We start from the raw sequence: 18,704 nt of genomic DNA, 5'->3' as shown, positions 1-18,704 counted from the left end.
AACTAACCAAACATCAGGGCTGAGGCAAAGGTTAGCAGGAGACTGAACAGACCCTCCAGATTTTTCGTCCTTCGCTATGATTTTGCTTCTCTTGGTTTTGACAAACACTACTTGTGTGTACTGAAATCATGATGGCATAACATCCTAAAACTGCAGCTACATCCTAAAGCTTCAGTCCTCTGGGTACCTCTTTGGATGTACCGCAGTAGCCCAACATCTACTGTTTCACAGAGGTGTGGAACTGCAGAAATAAAGGACCTAGAGAGCTTGGAGAGGTCTATCAGCAGACCTAAATTTTGCCTCTGTAGGTAGATCTAGAAAAGTAAGAGACAGCAAAGAAATACAATACAATATAATACAATATGTATGATCGGGGTGGCTTCAGGAAGATATGAGAAAAGCAAAGGTAATACCAGTGCAGCTGAGCTTCTCACTGTTGCTAGTGTTTGTACAACACAGGAGAGCCAGGTTTGGGGGGGAAGAGCATGGGGAGGATGATTCCTGTGCTGGAATTGGGGCAGGGCTGCCTGGATTGCATTTTGTGCCCTCATGTAGGTGCTCAACCCAGATTCGTGCTGGATGGAGAGGTGTTAGGCCCATAGGAAGATGGAATGGGGTGGGGAGTTGCTCATAAGCAGCAAAATAAGGAGGATGAGAAATGTGATGGAGAAGCATACAGCAAATGAGAGGGACTGGGGAGAAACAAATCAAATGTAGCTAACTGATAATAACTATTCCAGGATCTTGACAGAATAGCAGAGGGAATTGCCTACATTGTCAGCACCCATGCTTGAAAACTGTTTTAAGAATTGTAAAGAAAGGAAAAGGATCCTTATGCTGCATGTTATAATTTTGAAAATGGCCTCAAGGACTGAAAGCCTGATATGTACATTTGTACGTCTCATTTCTCTGTTATTTCCGTAACATGTGCAAAACAACTTCCTCAGTAGCTTACTAAAATCCCCTGCTAGGACCAAGGGGTCCTGAAAAACAGTTTCTATCACCATTTAGCTTCTCGACCCATATTATGTCATTTAATTCTCCAGAATTAATATGCCTTTAATTCTCCAGAAGGGAGCAAGGCAGGCCAGGGAGTGGGGACAGATTTTACAGAATTGGTCAAAAACCCAGGAGAGTGATAAGAGTGTTTAAGCACGACACTCTTTCCCTTATTCTAAGCAAATGTCTGATTCTTTGTATTTGCTGATTCTTCACCACTCTGTAGTGTAAAGGTAATGTATTGCACACAGGACCTTTTTGGCTGCTAGGGATAGTTTGGGCAAACATAACCCCACCAATGCAAACACATCACCAGAAGCAGCAACTTCTTTATTTTTGAAGTAGAAAAAAAGGAAAAAAAAAAAAAGAAAAAAGGAAAAGAAAAAAAAAAAGATGGAGAAGAAATTTTCTTTTTTTCCTGCTCTCGTTTCTGGTTGGAAGCAATAAGAAAGCCAAGACTAGAAACCCAAGCTCTGTGTAACTTGTGGTGCAATTATGGAAGGCAAATTACAGTGCACAAATGATAGGTTTGTGGGCCTTAGAAGAGAATTTTACTCTGAGGAGAAAAAGAAATGTCTGAGGAGAGGGCTGCTCTCTGAATACTCTGCTTTCTTCCTAGTCTTCCCTGGGCTGCAGGCAAAGGCAATCTTGTCAAAGCTGGCATTTCTGGTATTTTCTAAAAGTTCTAAAAGTATGTCTAAATGTTCCTGAATGGCTCCTCAGAAGTGGTTTCCAGAAATATTTTTCTCTGTCCCGGCACGTTCTCCATACCTTCCCACTGAGCTAAATCAACATGCTCATACAGAGCACAGACCCCAATGTATAGTGGGTGTGAAACTTCTCAAGGCTCTCAGCTTGCCACGCACACACTGGAGGGATGCACACGTCTTCAAATAAAGCATTTTTGTCCCAATTCCAGCACTGCCTGGCGTTGTCTCTCAGGGGTCTGCAGTTTAGATGCTCCCAAAGGTTTGCTGTGTGCCAAACTGGCCTTCGTGCTCTGCCCCGTGTGCTCCCCCAAAGCCTGTGACACTATTACCCACACAGATCTGCATTGCTTTGGCTACACAGATCCCCTGGGTTTTGCAGGAGAATGGGAGAAATCCCCGGCTTGCCATCTGCCTTGTACACACAGAATTAGGAACTGTTTTGTTATAAGCTCTGCCTTCAGCTGAATCTCGATCTTAAACAAACCCTGCAATATCCACTTATTTTAGGGTTTTCTTTCACTTTCTTTTTTTTTTTTAAATTATTTTTTTCTATCTTTTTCTCCTCAAGTGTGAGCAAATACGCTAATGAATATTAGGCTAGCAGAAATCCAGAGGGACTGAACTGTAATGATTGTTAAAGAGAAATTATAGATAATTGGGTAACGGAAGCAGTGTACAAGGAATACCATTTGTCTTAAATCTAATTTATAAAGGAAATGAAAGCAAAACACACACACATGTGTCCACATGCACAGTGGATTTAACCACAGACGGTAAATCGTAAGTTAGAAATCCACCTTAACCGACACTGCTTCTTGGGGAGGGAGTTTGAAATGAAGACTCTCCCTTGATCAGCCCCCTTCTCAGCTATACAAGTTTTGTCAAACCTACAGCAGTCCTGCCTCCTCCTTCAAGCACCAGGAAAAGAGCTGTTGGTTTTAGGTCCCTCTGTGCAGATGGGGCCCTTCAGCCTTCGCTGTGTCCCTGCAGTAGGGCTGTGTCAGGATTAGGAAGGCTCCTGCTTCATGTCCCAAGGAAGGTTGTCCACAGGTCTCCTGAGAGCCTGACCGTCTGGCCTCAGTCACAGGGGATGGAAGGAAAGGCAGAGGTGTCGTGGCCTCTGTAAACACCAAGGCCAATGCCAAAGGCATTGCCAACACCAACGCCAAAGCCAGCACCAGTGTCGAGGCCAACATCAATGCCAACACCAAAGGCATTGCCAACACCCATGCCTAGGCCAACACCAATGCCAAGGCCAACATCCATGCCAACACCAAATCTGTTGCCAACCCCAGTTCCAAGGCCAAGACCAGCTGTGCTCAGGCCCTCAGGTGTCTCTGGGAGACCAAAGCAGTTTGGGCAGCTGCCTATTTAACTCCAAGAAGTGTCAATCTGTCCCATACCTTCAGGGCACAAGGGGAGGATGTGCTACACTTGCCAATTAAATGCTTGAAGAGCACCCCAGTGGATTTGTGCCTTGTGCCTAGGACAAGAGGAAATGGCCTCAAGTTGTACAAGACGAGGTTTAGGTTGGATATTAGGAAACTTTTCTACACGGGAAGATAGTGAAGCATTGGAACAGGCTGCCCTGGAGGTGCTGGAGTGACCATTCCTGGCAGTGTTAAAGAAAGCTCTAGATGAGGCACTTACTTTGTGTTGAGGGACTTACAGTTGGACTCGATGATCCTGAAGGTCTTTTCCAACCATAATGATTCTATGATTCTATGATTTAGGTGCCTTACAAGGTGGTAATGGAAAGCAGGTGGATTAGACTGTTCTTTGATGCTTAGGTGAATTTTATGTGGGCTTGGATTGGATTTAGTCAAACTGAAGCCTACCCCGACTCACTTCTGATAGCAATACAAATCTTCTGCAGCCTTGATACTCTGGCCAAATAAAACAGTGTAAATCAGTGTGGCATTGTGCTTACTAGAAGGAAATTCAGCCTTTTTTTGTAGCTGTAACAGGTCATACTGATGGAGAAACTGGATTGATATTTTTAATTTATTTAAGCTTAATTGATGTCTTGATGCTCAGAGAGTTAAAAATACTAAAAAATATTACTAGATACTGATATATCATGATGACATGCTAATAGATATTAATATGCCATTGTCTTTTAACAGGTTTTTATCTATGAAAATTCCCAAGGGAGTTCTGTATTAAAAAAAAATTGGAAAACAACAGAAAAGTGAAAGTATTTAAAGATCAGCATTGTAAGCTGTCCCTAGTAAAGCCAATACTACGCGTTCAGACTGCAAATGCAGCATCCCAAGTGCTACGGCAACTACCTGCATGAGCAATATAAACAAGCTCTGATGACTCATACTTGCTAACGATGATGACAAACTGAAAGTCTAATAAACAGAAAAAAAAAAGGATTGATTTGTTTCTGTATTTTAATTTGTTGTGTTCGCTGTACAGTTAAATTATATTAATGACTTACAGAAACACTGTAGAGTTTTCTGAGAGCTCAAGTACCTGAGGTAATTAATTATCCTAGAGTTATTGCTGCTACCTGTGTGATAAGCGTAATATTTAATGTGTTGATGAGATCAGACACAGTCTTAATCCTGGACTCAATGAATTCAGGGAGATGGTTTCAAAAAAGAGTTTGTGGTTCCCCCAGGAACACATATGTGCGAATACATGAATGAAGATGTACCTGCTAGGAATGGCCAGGTCTGGACGTGGCTTGGCAGAGGTGAGTTGTGGTTCAGGTCTGCACCTCGCAAACCAGGCTGAAGAAAGGTTAAGCCAGACTGCAGAGCAAAAGGCAAGGAATTCAGATAACCCTGTGATTAATCCTCTCTTTTTAGCTTCTGTAGGAGGCATCCCCTTTGGTGCTGGTGATCAGCACTGCTCCTGTTCATCCTGAAGCCCCATCCTCCTCTGAGGGCTCTGTGATGGGTTTTGCTGGATGTTAACACAACTCAGCCTGATGGGATGCTGGCATCCATGCACACATTACTCTCATCCCCTCCAGGGAATAGAGCTGGGACACTGCTGCAGACGTGAAATGAATCATCCTCATGCTCCCCAGGGTGTCTGAGCCTGGGGCTAGACAGCTGAGATGCCATCACGTGAGCTGTGTGGTGTGCATGAAGGAGCAAGAGTTTCTTGTTCTGCAGGGCTGGGTGGATGGGCAGCCACTTCTTGCCCAGAGGAGGAGGACAGGCTTGAGGCTATGCAGTGACAGGGATCATGGGATGCTCACAGGCTTCTCCGACATTACGGATGACAAAGGAAACTGGAGAGGTTCTCCAGTCGTGATGGCAGAGACAGTTTCGCTGTCCTGTATTCATAAAACATCAAGCACAAAGGGGATCTGGGTAAACACTGAGTTCCTAGTTATGATGCTCTACAGCATCCTACTCAGCAACTGTGCCAAGAGAAATAATAAGTCAATATTGCAGTGCACATGCTCTACTGTACTTGGTAGTGATGCTGGGTTGCCAGATATACATTTCTTTCTTAATAACTTGGCATCCTACAACTTGGCAGCCTTGGCTGGCAACCTGCAGTGCCCTGCTTCACAGTAGTGTCACTTCAAAGGCTGCAAAATTTGGTTTAAACAGAGAGCAAAGAATAGCCCTCAGCTGCTGCTGATTGCAAAGCAGGGAGGTGATTTTCCCACTAAGACTGGATTACACCTGAGGATGGGTCCTGGCACTAGAAGAGATGTATCCTGAGCACACCTGGAGTGAGGTCTGCGAGAACAGAACTTCTCTTAGTGATGGCGTTTTCACATGTTGTGCCAAGAACAGCGAGTTCTCCCAAATGGTTGCCCTTAAAGGATCTTTAGGTATGTAAAACCTAAGCCAAGCAGCAGTCCAGAAAAACGGATTGCAATGTCTTGCAATATCCAAGAGGGCCGTGTTGTCAGCTGTGACACATAGTGCAGACTCAACAGCCAGGATGAAACACCCTCCAAGGAGCTGGCTATCATGAGACTCCAGATGGCACGTAACCTAAATATGTAGCAACTCATCCACCATCACACTGAGAACCTGGTACCAGGACGACACAACAAAATGAATGGCTGGGGAAACAAAAGACAGTGTGGGGGCATTTGCAAAATTCTCCCCTCTGAATTTCAGGTAAAAATCAAACAAATGAAATCCAAAAAGCTAAAACCACCGCCACCAATAATAAAATATTTTATTCCAGCAAGTATCACGGTATAAAGTAAGTAATTGACAAGGGCTGTATATTCATGACTCTGTACTTGAAAAATGACAGAGCCCGTTCTCCAGGAAAGAAAGAGAGCCAGTTTATCAGCATGGACTATCAATTATTAAAAATCTCACTGAAAATAGGGCTTAGATGATTTTACAAATAAGCTTATGGCACTAGCTCTTGCTTCATATCACCTGTAAAGAAAAGAGGAATATAGCCCTTGTAGTTTTAATTTTATGAATAGATTAAGGTGAAGAAACAAAGTACCTAAAAAAAAGACCAGAAAAATTGAGAGAATTTATGATATGTGCATACTGGATTTCTAAAATCCATGGATTTGCTGATTATGCAGCTAAAACTCGGGATCCATTCAAACAACACCATGCCTTATATTTTTTTAATGCAGAAATTGGCACTACAAGATTTTGCTATATCTCAAAGATTTCCAGACTAAAGTGATTGGAACGCACTAATAAAATAATGAGGAAAAAGATTCAATTTTAAGTAATTAGCATTATAAACTTATCCAGGGAACTGAGAGAAGCTATTTTTCCCTCTGTCTTTTATCTTATCACTAGCAATAAAGATTCTGTGAGTTAAACTCCTGCCCTGAAGTCATCTTTATCCACCCAACTCTATTCATATCATGGCTTAAGGAGCAAAAGCAGCATTAAGTATTGACTTGGTGAGATATTGGAGCATAGGCGCAGGATCATTTGAAATGTAAAACTGTGAAAAGCGCAGTGATCAGTTATAGGTGCTTCATTTTGCAGGTGCAAACTTGTCATTTGTATGCCTCAGGGTAAGAGGGAGTCAGGAGTGCTTTGGATTTATTGTGTTTGATTTGGCCTCTGAGAATATCAATCTGTTCAAGGACTCAAATTATGCCTGAGAAAGCACATCTGATTTTGGTTTGCATTCATGCAGGATACGGAGGAGAGAACAACAGAGTACTTACCCCTGCAGTCACCTCACAATATCCTGCTACAATTATCTACTTGGCACAGAACTGCAAGCGCGGTAATTCCCAGGATAAAACATTTCCCAGTTGTAACTCATAGATGATTTGGCCAAAATGTGAAATTACTCAATGACAATACAGAGTCTGAAGGGTGAATACTAATAGGGAACGTACGGCACAAGATAACCTTAAGAAGCTTTGTAGACCGTATTGAGCAATCCCTGGATAAATGGTGAAAGATGAATAATAAATTGATGGGAGAGAGTGAGGATTCCTGCAAATGTCAATGCATCAGTCACAGGAGATCAGCTGAAATCTCTGTCTCAAGGAGATCAGCTGAAATCTCTGTCTCAAATATCTTGTTTTCTGAGACGGAAATCTGTTGGCTGTGAACGGTGTAGTGCAAAGTCCTTGAATGTGTGTGCATTTTTTAGCTCCCTTGAAAGCTGGTTGAATGTTATTTTTTTTTAAAGTCTTTCTTCACTCGTAGCATTCAAATTTTGACCAACAGTTCCAGAAATGAGTGGCTGGTACAGGAATTATGGGACATTTCATACCCCTTTTCTTTCCAGGGCATCTAAATGGCTGTGAACCATTCAAACCTGTTTTTTGTGAGGTGTGTGGTGGTGTAAAAATATGATGGCATTAGGTGTCATTAATGACCTGATTCTGTGGTAGCCACCTCGGAGTAAATCAGTGCACCTTCGTTAATTTTAATGGGCTCAGGGTGATTTACACCAGCTGAGGATATGATCCAGTAAATCCGGGCTCCCACAGAGTATCAGGAAGGGATTGCTTCATCCATCAAGGAAACACAGCTGTCCCCAGCTGGCAGGGACACCAACTCGGCTCCGCAGCACTGCTCAATAAGGCAGAGGGAAGCCGGGAATGAGCAAGAACATGAGGCCCTTTTGGGAGCACGCAGCATGCACGTATCCTAAACATGGTATGGACTGGGGCCAGGACCCTCCCTGATTCAGCCCCTGCTCCTGAGGAGTGGGAGGAAAAGGCGGAATTCAGTCTCAATGGGATCTTTGTGTTAAATATAATGCGATGCATTACAGCTGACATATTCATAAGACAATGCCAGTACTGAGTTAGTCCACTGGGAAATGGTCTTTGAAATCTGGCAGGATCCTAACATAAAACATAATAGACATTTAAAATGCATCATTGCAACTATTCTGCCTGGTATAAACATTACCTGAAGAATGATTTTAAACACGCAAGCATTTCTGAGTGTTTTTGTAGCTCTTTTTCATTGTTTTCTCATCCATGAACTGTAATTCATTAAAAAAAAAAAAAAAAAAAAAAAAGGAAAAAAGGCAAGGTCATTTTGTTGATTTTGCTCTGACCCAGAGCTCACGGCTCTGGCTTTGAGGATGTCCATGCACACCAAAGACTGCATGTTTACATGCAAGTTAATAGATCCAGTTGTATGTACCACATTATGCTACAAAAACCAGCACATCTGATATTTTCTTCAAGAGTGTTGTTATTATACATCTTTCCTAAATGATGCATTACCTTTCACTCTGTTACGAAGAGACTGCAAATCATTCAGAGTAGAATCATTTTTCCTGTTCCTGTCCATTATTTAGCATAAGGTAGTCCTTCCTTTTATGACAACTTTGGGCTATACTAGAATTTCAGTAACACCACAGTAACGATGACACTGTTGTATTTACCTTCCTGGCTAGCATGCAATAGGTACAAAGCTGCCACCTGTTCTAAATACAGAATTATTGTTTACAGCCTTGGAGATGGGACCTTAAAATGTATGGACTCTAGACAGATATGCCCTCATTACAAACTTCAGTAGCATCATAGGGGTCAGGATGTCAGGATGTGACCACAGCCAATTAAGTACCCATGTTTTTTACTGAGGAGGATTGTTAACGACTAATGCTGAAATCTGCAAGACAAGGATCCACGCTGTGCTACGAAGCACCCCAGGGACCTAAATTCATTGGTATTAGCACAATCCCAGCACAATTTCCTAGCTCAGGCTGTGATTTCTTCTTGCTGATGTGCACGCAAAAGCTCAGCTGACCCTCAGCATCAGGATGGGAGTTTGCTGCTGACTTGTTTTCTCTGTATCTGCCATTTCAGACACATTAGTGAGCCTAATTAAAGTGCAGAAGTGGCAAGAGGAAACAAAGAGGGAAAAGTGTTCCCTATGTTTCCCAATTCATTTACTGTTATTTTACACGGCACAAAGATGCTGGATCAAATTACTACAGAAGAAGAGCAGTAGATATGTAAATAAGCTTGAGTCATTCATTAATTTTGGCAAGAAAGATTAGGCGCTGCTTTTAGTAGCTGTATAAATCTGCAGTAAGGAGAACTGCTTAATAGCTTCAGAAGTAAATCTGCACAAATTCTGGACAACATTTCTTTTCCTTCTTGGGCAGCCACAGCCTGTGACCTTATATTGATTGACAGTTAACTACAACATGTTTCATCTCTATATGTAGACAGCTGTGAAATTATGATCTGCAGAGGAGAAAATGAATGATTCAGGGGAGAGATTTAATTTTGGGGAAGTTTTGCTCCATTTTTTTCTCTGCCCCAGTTTTCCTTAAGGCAAGGGATGAGTAAGAGCTATTACTATTACCTGGCCACTTGGCAATCACTGTGGGAGTACGTTGGTGTTCCTAATTTCTTTTGTCTGTAAATGAGCCTCACATTAATCAGAAGGTGCGCTAATTGGTACTCACAGCAGAGACCCCAAGGTCTGCCTGCTCAACAGTTAATCTTTTACAGCATCAAAACACTCCGGTGGAGCAACGAGGTAAAGTTTGCAATAAGAGAAGGAAGGGATTTCAGTTCTTACAGCTTGATTTTTCACCAGGCTTAAATTCTCCCCTAAGGAAAGTGGAATACAGTCTTAGACCAAAAATTAGAGCCTGGGGAGAACATCTGCTAATAAGTTGATTAATTAAAGACCATTTTTCCTGAAAGCAACTATTGTGTCAGTCTGAGTGAAAATGAGAAAATACGGGGTTTATGTCCAAGAGGCTGGGTAGAGAAGAGGTCATTAGTGACAACAAATGTGGCTGAAAGACAAGAAACCTAAGCAGACAAACCATGGTTTATTAATTGGCGAAGAAAGTCAGAGGCTCAGTAACCCCAGGAGATTAAATTCACATGCACTTTACCTATTATAAAGGAATTTATGTGGAATCACACCCCTGTGTGCAGCTGGCCATGGAGCCCAGCGCTGCACGGTGCCTTGACTGTCGTGAAGATGAGCATGATGCCATCACACTCGCAGGTTCTCCCAAGCATGCCTATCTTAAGGATTTGCTGAGTTTTGTTTATTTTTGTTTTGTTTTGTTTTTCACCTTGTATCAGCCTACCTGAGCGTTTCGCCACAGTTAAGACAGTTCAGAAGCCTTTGGGCTCCAGTGTCTTGTCCTGTTGTCTTTTAAGTGTTTGGGGAAAAAACTGCCTGGAAAGGCTTGTTTCTGTTCAGCTTTGTGGCACAGCATATGGCCTTGGTCACTGCAGGTTTCCAGCCTCAAAACTTTCAGTGAAGCAAGCAAAACCTCAGGTTAGTGACGTGGCCTCCCCCCTGCTTGTGTGACGAAGATGCATAATCATGAGAGAATTGTGCAGGGTCAGAACAAGCACTTAGATAAAAATATACATATAAAATATATAGGAACTATGGACATATTCTAACTATAAATCAATCATTTAATACCTTTGGAACACACTCTATAATTAAAATAATACAAAGTGGAGTAAGATTGGAATTAGCTTTTGGAGAGTCCTTTGGCACAGAAACCAATGTTTATTTCCATCATGGGAAAGAAATCCTATTTATTAATCTTTATATAGATAATACGTTTTCAGAACACAGCATGTGGTGGAAAAGAAAACCTGAATACAAACTAGTAAGCATCCCTCCCACAAAGTAGAATTAAGTTGACAGGTTCATATTCAGGCATGAGAGCTAATGCTCTAAATGCTAAATAAGGAACATTTTAGCTCCTGATTTTCTTCGCTCATTTTTCTTAAGGGGAGAAAGGGGACCTTTCTGGAGTATAAAGGAACAAACTAAAAGGGGGCAGATTGAGGGAAACCTAGTTGCAGCTGGTCTAACAACATTTATTCACTTTCCATTTTCGGTTCTCTTTAAAGGGAAATCAGTATTACTTTATGTCTGTATGACAAAACCACTGTGGGCATGTGCATGTGTGTTTGCAAGAAGAGGTCAAGGAGATGACATTTTGGAAGCAGTGCTGAACTGCAATTTCTTATTTTTTTCAAAAGCTTGAGTTATAAAATTGCTTTCTACACAAATCTCCATGGATTAAATTTCTTGATAAGTAAAAATGTTGTCTTCGGCCAGATAAAAAGGCATGAATGTTATCTCCATGTCTTTATTTCTTTCTTAGTTGGACAATATTAGAATCCACTCTCCTCTACCAGTCTTGGGTGACAGACACTCTTACGGATGGACACAACGATGTGTCACAAGAAAAGCACCAATGTCAAAGTCAGAGCTTCAGGGGCTGCAGGATGCAGAAGATGAAGCCATAATCCTACTGTGGGTTTCTGCAAATTGTCTTGTTCTTCAACAGCTTATGTTCTTGTATTTATTATTTCTTCCACCATTAAATGTTTTTATTCTGTTACATAACAAAAATTGAATCATATTCCTTTCCTGAACTAATCATATGCTGTTCTGTTTTCCAAGACTTGGTATCAATGCATGCTTCTTTTGGCATTCCTGAGATTAATGTATTTGTTCTTGTTTAGCCAACACATTTTCAATATCATCTCATTCCTCGGGATAATAATTGGTATATAGAAGTACTTTCATATGATGGAAGGTAATATGTTGCTTCCGATGACTATTTTTTTGATTGCTTACGAAGAGTAAAATTGATGATTTTATACAGCTATTCAAAACCTTGAAGATTTGTTCTTTCACTCACATGAGTTCGAGGAATGTTTAATTTCAGAAAAGCAGTATTTAAACATATTGTACATAATAGGATTTTCTTTGCATAATTTCATGTAAAAAAGTCCCAAATGTGGTGGATGCCAGTGATACACCATGTGGCAGTAAAGGGTTCCTCAGCCCAAGAAAGCAAAGGAAACTTCTTTTCCTAAAGGCACACAGGAATTCTCCTCCTCACTGAGGCATATTCCATCCTCAGAGTGTGACCTTAAAGCTTCACTGGTTTCTTAAGCTCATTTAACTGTTGCAAAACCCATCAAATCAAGAGGATTAAATTCTTACACAATAACTATTCACTCCAGATCCTTACTTCATCAGAGAAAGTTCTCTTGTGCAATGGTTATATCATATTCTACACAGGTCAAATGTCTACCTGGCAATTAAATATGAAGGGAAGCTGTTGCTGTAAAATTTAACTGACACACTTTAATAATTGTCTTCATTTCTATGACTTACTTAGGCTATTCTGATACTGGGGAATTCATAGGTGCAAAGTATGTCCCATTGATCTTAACTGGCTGCTGTTTCAGGATTAAAACTGGGGCTGCGGAGCTGCTACTTTGGAATAAGAAAAACAAGTTTCAGGCCCAGAGTTTCAGATTTTCTGCTAACGCTTGGGGAATGGCTGAGCTTGAGACACTAGGTAATGTATAGACATTAGGTAATTTGTTCCCTACAGATTATCGAACCTGGAAAATGACATTGTTAAGCTGTTACATCAGTAAGGGGAATGACACCCCACTTTGAGGTAAGATACATAGGCAGCAAACATTCCCAATGTACACCATTTCTTTTCATAATTTGTGACACTCTCTCACAAAGATTTTTGCAAGCTGCTCCTTTTTTTTCTCTCATTTTGTTTCACTTAAGTTGTTCCTTAAATACACTATTTTCCGTTCTGCATAACGCTACATGCGATGGTGACTAAGGTTGTTTGCCATCCTCAGGTCATCATGTGTGAAGGATAGCATGTGCCTCTCTTCAACAGCTCTTTGGAGTGAGAATTTTAATTAATTTTAACTAGAATGTAGAGGGAAACAACAAAAAAATGCAACCGGTACTGTAGGAAACAAGCTATTCATGCCACAAATCCAACTGCCCTCTTTGGAAACTGGATTTTACTCTGCTTTGCCTCTTGCACTTGACCACACATGAAAGGCATGCAGATAATTGGCCAGAGTTTCACGGTGTGTTGCTTCCCCTTGGCACTCCCACTAAATTAGCGCACAAAAGTGGACAAAAATGGGGACTCCCGTGCCAGGGGAGTCAGCAGTGAGTTTATTTTGGGTGCTGGAGGGGAGGGAAGTGGCTACACACGCGAGCTAGGAGCACTGCAGAAATTAAAAGGGAAAGAGATCATGAAGGCAATACTAACACAGAAGCAAAATCATTTTAGGCATTAACAAGAAACTAACAAATTACTGTTTTTTTTAAAGCCATCGAATAGTTTTCTAGCCGATTTTATTCAATTCTCCACTTTTAACGCAGCAATAGAAGAGCAGGGTTATACAGTACATCTGCTTTTATGCTAATGTCCTTTGTTAATAGGATAAAAATGGTACAGTGACACAAGCTGTATTAACTTAGTATTTTCACTTGTTGTCTTTGGAACAATTGAGCAAATTAGCATAACACACTTTCTTTTTTTTCTATTCTACCCTACCTTATACTTTTAATTAAATCCTGTCTCCTTAAGTAAAAAATCTTTATGCTCTATAATAATGCAAGGGTCAAAAGGCAGCAATATATTATGTATTTTTTTATAGAAGAATGTTACTTAAAAATATATATATATGTGGTGGAATAATAATGTAAAACATCAGAGATATCTGGAGGCCAGTAATGTTACCTTCTTAATACTTCAGGTCATATTTTCAGCTTGATCCTTTTGAAAATACATATGTTAAGGCATGACAAATATATGAGACATTTACACAACAAACAGCAAATCCAAGTTATTCTTGAACTTTGTAGGTAACCTGAAGAAAGAAAGCCTCTGAGCTATTGCCTGTGACTCTGACTTAACAGAAAGTTGAAGCCTTCAGCATATAAAAATACACTCAGGAGCTTTTCTGAGGCATGTCCTAAGTACCTCTACTTTCAATGAAAGCATTAACTCTCTTGTGCCAAGAAAGGACACTTTCTTAGTTAACATTTTCATCCAGGTCCTTTACTGTTTTTTTCACAGAAAAGTACCATGTTTTGTGGCAGTTTGCATTTAAATAAAATGCCAGTATTCATTAATTAATAATTATTCCACTGGGCTTAAAAGTAGAAGATTATTACAGATAAAACCCCTCAAAAATATTTCTTCTCCATCATAGCTTACTGTATTCAAGAAGATCTTACTGACTTGACATTGAAATACACTACCATTTTGGCAAGGTATTGCTCAAGGATTAAATAACAATAAAGCAGAAATCTAGTCTCATTTGGGAGCTCAGAGATTTTTAGCCGTTTTCAGAGAATGGAGAAGGGAAGAAAAGGATTTCCTTGGGGGAAATGAAGGCTTTTAGCTGGCCAAGGGCTGCGTACCTCTCTGCTGCACTCAGCTGCATCCCGGCACAAGAGCAATGGGGTTTAGCAGGCCCTGAGCAATACGGCTTAGCTTTAAAGCCAGCCTGCTCTGAGAGGGAAGCTGGGCTAGAAAACCTCCAGGGGTTTTTCTACAGTTCAGTATTTCAGCTCCAGTTAATTACATAATCTTTGCTGTTTATTCTTTTCATAACTTTCAAACATGTTGCCTGCATCTTACACGGGTGTAATGCAGCTTGAGGAACAAAGACGTCCCCACTTGGTCTGTGCGTTGCAATGAACTTCATACACATATTTGCTGTATCTTCTCTCCCAAACATAACATGCTTCATGCAGAAATGTAAAATTAGCAGTGAAACGAATGTTTTCATGCTGCACATCAGATATACAACCTTCTGGGTTAACAGCGGTAGCAGAATATTGGAGGAACTCATCTCAAGTCTTCACTGAAATTTGATTAAATGGGGGCACTCAGCCTCTTTGTTTGAAACCTGCCTGTGTGTGTGAAATCTGCATATTCCCTTACAGCTTCTAGAGGTGGAAACACTGAGGCAAAAATAAGCTGTATGCCCTGAGCAGAAGAGCAAACAAAGAGGAGAATGCAGGGAATGCACAAGATTAGTGTAAACAGCAAACTGGCCTGTTTGACAGGTATGCTCGTACCAGTGAAAAAGCAGTCATTTATTTGATTTCCTTCCTACTTGTTGCAGCACCAGCACATGTTTACTATATTGTATATACCATGTGCATGCCTCTGATTGGTTATGACCATCTTGGTGGTCATTAGTTGAGTAGTCGAGCTGTGCCAAGCTGATCTCCTGGACTTTCAATCCTGGTCAAACTGGTATCTGGCAGTTCTTACTTCCTCTTCTCTCTAGAATTCTCTCTCTATAGCTCATAAAATAACCGTCTATACCCACGGGATCCCTGCATCAGGATACAAAGCCACCGCAAGACAAATTAATGCGATGGCTTTGTCTTGAACCTTAACTGCTTCTGTGCTCCATGGTGCAATCAAAATAAAATAACTTATTAGATTTTACATAATGAGCAAAAAATAAAGACCAAGTTTTATTGTTCCTGTCTGAAAATCCTAAATAACACAGGATCTTCCTCTACCTGCTTGCTGTTCCTTGTTTGTTTGCCTGAGCAGACGAAGACACTCAGCAAGTTTCCATGACTTTTCCAAAGCCAGAAGCAATACAGAGAATTAAATGCCATAACCTTCCCATAGCCACAGTGGTGTTGAAAACCATAGCCTAATTACGAACCAGGGTTTCCCTGTTTTAAAGCATACAACCGCAGCTTGTAAACGAGAAGAAGCAGGAAGAACTACAAAAACAAAAGCCCTGTTATAACGAACTCTGAAAGTCCTGAACTGATTTACACAAGTTGCGGTTATTTCAGTTCTTTATAAATCCATAAATGTGATTGTTCTAAATTGGCTGCTCGACTTCTTCCCACTCCGATATGATTTAAGGGCACATTCTTTTCTACGCTGTCCCTACAGTACTGCATAAAGAAGAGCCACACCGAGTTTGGTAAATTAACTAACTGCGACCGAAGAGTCAGGCAACGAGCAGCAGAACAAAATAAACGTCAAGCCTGTTTATTAGCACTGATTTCTTCCACAGCAGAGCCTGAGTTACGGCCCCAGATGAAAGCGGTAGGATAATTTCCAATGAAATTTGTGACAAAACAAGCTACATTTGCACTCTGTACCTGGAGCTTCTTCTTCTAACGATCTGACCTAGTCAACAAGGGCCCTCACCTGGTGTCACATCATAGCTGTGAATGCCTCCTGCTTGTGGAGTAACTTTGAATTGAGATAACAGTCAACAAAATGCTGGTCTTCATCAGCTGGTGGCTCTTCAGAGCTGGCACCTGAGATATAGTGAAAAGGGTATCTTTTTTGGCACCTTTTTCTCTCAAGTGGACGCAGCGTATCAAATATTGAAATACTGTTCTCAAGACTATTTAAGTCAGGCTCTCTGTAAAGCTTTACAGCTTCACTTTCTGAGGTCACCTTAACATAAACTACACCAGCAGTGAAGGCTGCCGAGGACGGAAAAGGGTTGGGGAGCACCAGCTATTTCACTATGGGCAGGTCATTTTATAGTAGTTGACTATGCAATTCCTTTGAAGCTTTTTTTTTTTTTTTTTTTTTTTGCAAATTCCACTGCTGAGGCAAGGTGACAGGTGTGTTATGGTTACAAGTTTGCCCAGTTTTACCAGATAGCAGGAGCTTTACAATGTGGAGGCATCAAATCTCACAGCTCCGAGAGAAGGTGGTAAGACAAGGTGGGTAAGAAAAGGTGGGAAGCACTCTTAAGTGACTAAGTTAGAAACTCACATCACTTCATACTCTTTCAAGGAGGAAACAAATTCCAAGCTAGAACATCCAAGCCCTCCGCAGCCAAGCTCATGGAGAACGCCCTGCACAGTAACACTTTTTAAGCCTCACTTAATTACAGATTACTGTACCTGGAAGCGGGAATACATATCTTAAATTAATTGTTTCAGCTGGGATTAGGGGAAAAAAAAAGGGGGGGGGGAGGGAGGCTTTGTTATACATTTAATAGTCTCCATAGGTGAAAACAGGCAACACTGGTGTCACCTCAGGAGAATAAGAAAAGTTTCTAACCACCAGGTCTTCCCAGCCATTGCAAAGCCATGATACTCCCTCTGCAAAACTCTTTTATTTGGCAAGTTAGAGCAGCAGAAATAGAATTTAAAGAATAACAAAGGAAACCTCATTAAAACAAGTGAAAGAGTGACAAAGGACAACTGCAACGTGAGGAAAATAGGAAACTGAAGCTTGCTGCCACCAATGGAGCGCTCAAATGAAAAGACCTAGACCAAACTCTGCAAAAGGGGGTATGAATGTTTGCTATCACCTGGACTCTGTTTCATGCACTGCAGGAACTCTGTGTCAACTGCTTAGGTCTTGCTAACATTGACGTGGGTGACATCACTGCTCTTCTCTCATACACAAATGAGGTCATTTAGCAAAGGTGACAGTCAGGCCTGATCTGCCCTGAGCTAATGGTTCCTGATCACCTTCTTCCCCATGTGCCAAGATTAAAAGCAGCAAAATCTTTCTTCTGAAAAAGTTACTTGAAAGCCTAGGCCCCAGTGAGACACTGGTTACAAACTGCTTTTTAATTCCAGGCCTTGAAGACCTTCTTAAGGCACATACTTCTGTGCTGAATTCATCAGCCAGAATCCACCACGCAAATCACATGCTTTCTGAATTAGAAAGGATGAATTTTAAATACATGTGTATATACTATAAAAATGCACTGAGTATTGAAAAATGCAGCTAGCAAAAAGCTAGCAAAAAGCAACAAATGCACTAGTTGTGCCCACTGCTGCACAGGGATCTCAGCATGCAGAGCTGCACCCGAACTCTTTCAGCATTCTCTGTATTCCCTGCAAGCCTTTCCAGGAGACCTTTCAACAACGAATACTTTCCACTGGAGGGAAAGGACTGTTTTGAATGTTAAGTCGATCTCAAGTTCCCATCCAAGTATTTAAACTTTAAATCTATGCCTTGACAGCACAGTAAAGTATTTCCATTCCCATGCATTTGAAGTACAATACCAAGAAACTGCATCTGTAAGAAAAACAGGACCTGAAAATTGCTTAATCTTTGACAGAGGATATCTCTGCAAAAAAAAAAAAAAAAAAAAAATCCTTTGGCTTTTTTTTTTCATAGTGCTTTTGGAGTTCATTATTCACTGAAAAAAAAAAGTCATAATGTTAATTCAGGCTTTTGCACACTGCTCAGCTTGGGAGTAAGGTTTTTTCCTAACCCTATACGATCATTTTCCTTTGACTGTTCAAGGTCATGACATGACGTGTAGAGCAGTACTACTACCAGAATTCTTCCAGTCTTAATTCCAGGTGTTCAGCAACCCCTTTCCTCACTTTCCTACTCTTAAGATTTCTTTTTTTCCCATATGGTAAATTTGTTAAGTTTTTCAAAAGAAACAAAACTGAAAAACACTAACCAGGACTGCAGTAGGTTGCCTTCTGTACTTCAGTAGAGGAGTTCTCTTCCAAAAGCACCCTTTGAGCATGTGACAAACTCACACTGAGCTCCCAACAAGGAGCAGCACATTTCTTCAACAGCAGGGTTGCTGTGTGGGGACTACAGCAGAAGGCAGAAGGCCTTTGCTTGTATCCAAGGTTATAAATTAAAGTGTTTCTGAGCAGGGAAACCTTATAGCTGCTGAAGTCTCCTATCCCCTTTCTCCAAGCCCAGCTCCTTGTCCCCATCCCTTTTTGGTGTAGTATAGCAAGATTCAGCACCACATTAAAAAAAAAAAAAAAACACATCTAC

General features: G+C 40.9%; 1 long non-coding RNA gene across 1 annotated transcript in view; it reads left to right on the top strand.

Annotated features, from left to right (window-relative positions):
- Positions 1-18,704, top strand: part of LOC148593157 (uncharacterized) — a 263,837-nt gene that overhangs the window by 193,287 nt on the left and 51,846 nt on the right. The gene's annotated exons all lie outside the window — the stretch shown is intronic.

The sequence above is a fragment of the Tinamus guttatus genome, unplaced genomic scaffold (genome assembly GCF_059628265.1).
Source record: "Tinamus guttatus ecotype Peru unplaced genomic scaffold, ASM5962826v1 Tinamus_guttatus_pri_ptg000446l, whole genome shotgun sequence".
Classification (NCBI taxonomy): Eukaryota; Metazoa; Chordata; class Aves; order Tinamiformes; family Tinamidae; genus Tinamus; species Tinamus guttatus.
This window is presented reverse-complemented; position numbering and strand designations above follow the sequence as displayed.